The sequence below is a fragment of the Carlito syrichta genome, unplaced genomic scaffold, assembly GCF_000164805.1.
Source record: "Carlito syrichta isolate Samal-C Ts95f unplaced genomic scaffold, Tarsius_syrichta-2.0.1 Scaffold306600, whole genome shotgun sequence".
Lineage (NCBI taxonomy): Eukaryota > Metazoa > Chordata > Mammalia > Primates > Tarsiidae > Carlito > Carlito syrichta.
In genome coordinates, this window is record NW_007250696.1 from 372,443 (window position 1) to 375,290 (window position 2,848).

Below are 2,848 nucleotides of genomic sequence, written 5' to 3' on the forward strand. Positions count from 1 at the left end.
TCCACTCCCGCACCCGCACCCACAAGCGCACTCGCAGCCGCACGGCCACCGGCTTCTCCGCAGCACCTCCAACTCCGCCTAAAGGGGGCAGCACCCGGGCCAGACAAGGTAAGGTCCCGCCAGCTCGGACTCCGGAGGACTGGGGCGCCGGGCTGCTGCGGGGAGTAGGAAGCCGGCTCACGGGTTCGACCCCCGGGTGGAGAATCGGGAAATCCTTCCAAGATTCCGGGGACGTGGGGAAAAGAGAACCCAACTGGAGCCAGGAGAGTCCGGGCAGAGAGGGGAGGACGGGGAGGCTCGGACCGGGCCGGGGGACCGCCCTGCCCGGGGGTACGCGCCCCTTGCGCCGCTCGACTGTGTGGGCGCTCGAGGGGGCGACCCGGGTATCTTTTAGGGAGCGCTTTGTCTGCAGGACTGGCCGGGAGTCTTGGAGGGTTCTTAGGCACCTACTTCATTCGGGTGTTGTTTCTTTCCAGGTTTTGAGGACTTGAAGTGGGACGAGCACAGTTCTTTTGTCTTCACTAGGATCAAAACCAAAACGGTCTTCCCGCCCGCACCGGATCAAGCAGTTTGGACATCACCCTACTGAAAACTTGCGGCTCTTCGTAGTTTTTGCTTACTCTTCATCACGATGCAGGAGATGATTTCGAGTCAAGAAGACTTTATTTATGAACCTTGGAAGGGATCTTCTAGGATGGTGAACTTTCTAGGAGCGATGATGTACTGTAATTTTATTTTAACGTATTTTGATTTATGGTTATTTATTAGTTTTTAAAAAATGCTTGTTCTAAGACATTTCTGAATGTAGGCCATTTTCCAAAAAGGAAACTTTATTTTCAAGAACCTATTCCCTAGTAAGTCCTAATCTTGGAAAAGAAAAAAGGGCGGTGGAGGGGAAAACATTAAGAATCCATTCATTATTCCCAGGGCATTTTCAGAAGGTCTGACACTTTCATTGTTATGCCAGGTGGTTGAAATTAAACTTTGATATTAGGTGGTTTTTTTTGAGATTTTTTTTCCTTAGACATATAGTTTGTATAAAGTAGAAGTTTAAAAAAGCTTAAAGTTCAGAATTGTGTAATTATGAAAATCTAATGCTCAAGATATTGCTTTTCTAAAAGAAAATTAGTAGTAATGGTATCTGATTTCAAAATATTTAAAACATAACCCAACTGATGGCAGGATGATTATATGTTGGTTATGTGGTAGGCCTGGGTCAGCTGTAGGGAAAACCCTGCTTATATCATGTGTGTGTGAAGGAGAAGATGTCTTTTGACTGATTTATGAGCATGAATGTGCTAGATGTTTCATTTCAAGAATGTGAGGGAAAAGAGAATCAATCATTCAGCTTGTGTGAGAGAATCTCAGCCCGTACAGACTAGAATACTCTTCTCCAAGTGCTCTGCACACTTCCACTTGAGCCACATTTTATGATCCTTTTACTTTGTTCTAGAAGCACACTAAAGAATCTCATTGTTTAAAGTACAGTTTGTAAATATTCCAAAGGACTCAGAGGTGTCGCTTTTTGTTTTCATACTGAAAATGCCGTTAATTGGAGAAACCAATTCTTGCTCTATGAGAAAGTCGAGGGTTATATGTTTTGTTGTTAGGTTAGCTAAACTCAGAAACTGTAAAGGAAAGAACTGGGTAAACACTAGATTTTCAGTGAGAAAACAACCCCAGTCTTGTCTTAGTAGCCACTTGTTCAGGAATCTGTGGGGAGAAAAAGAGGATGTGCTTTTAAAGGTAGAACAAACCCTCTTCTGTGTTAAATCAAAAGGATGGTCAAAGTCCACGAGGGCAGATGCTACTTAAGTTTAAATAGAGCCATAGATGATACCAAATCCTCTTGAGACTGAAAATCACTTCCTATCGGCATGGCTTTACTAACTGTCCTCCGTTTTCCATTATCTTTTTCACACAGTCTTGGTCAGTGTTTTTCCAGCGTTTAAATTGGAATGGTCAGTTTTAGACCACTGCTATGTTATGCAGTCAAGAAGTGAAAAGAGAATTGCCTGCTAGAGAGGTCTTTATTCCCTTTCCAGACAGAGAGGAGTTTTAAGGTCAAATTACTTTTTAGTGCAATATGAAAATGATGAAATTTTGAGATTGTAATTTTAATTCGAGATCATAAATTTTAATTTGCAGGGAAAATTAAAACTCAAGCAAATGACAAACACAATTTAAGTGAACTTTTACTTTCAGTAGCTGTTTAGGTTGCAGTTGTGAAAATATGCTGCCAAGATTGAAAAATTATTAAAGCAGAGTGAGCCAGATCGAAAGGTTTCTTAAATCAAGTTTATATCAGCTTCCTTAGAAATATTCCTGTGCTTTCTGAGGAAAACCCCATAGTACTATAATTTTAATACATGTAAATCATAAATTAAACCAATTAAACCACAGCTTTTTCCCAATGAAGGATTTTTCTTTTGAATTCTTATACTGTAAAATCCATAACAAATGTTTTAAAGATTCATATAGGTTTTATAAAAAAGCATTTGTATGTTGGTAGCTTACATATAGGGCTAGGTGATATAGTTGAAAAAAATACATCCGGGCTCTCTTGGCTGCTGGCTTTTTTTCTTTTTTCCCTGTGATGGTCTCTTTAATTTTTTAAATTCATTTTTTATTGAGTTGAAGTCTCACTTTGTCACCCAGGCTGGAGTACAGTGGCATGCTCACGGCCGCCACAGCCTCTACCTGCCGGGTTCAGGCAATCCTAGTAGCCTCAGCCTTCCTATTAGCTGAAACTACAGGCATGCACCACCACGCCCGGCTGATGTTTTTATTTTTGTTTTTTCATTGTAGAGACAAGGTCTCACCATGTTGCCCAGGCTGGTCTCAAACT

At 41.7% G+C, this 2,848-nt stretch overlaps 1 long non-coding RNA gene across 1 annotated transcript; it reads left to right on the plus strand.

The window, feature by feature from the left end:
• On the plus strand, positions 1-2,021 carry LOC103265493. The gene is made up of 2 exons (XR_504640.1): positions 1-108; positions 477-2,021. It is a non-coding gene; the product is annotated as an uncharacterized LOC103265493 (long non-coding RNA).
• Positions 2,022-2,848: the final 827 nt, after the last annotated feature.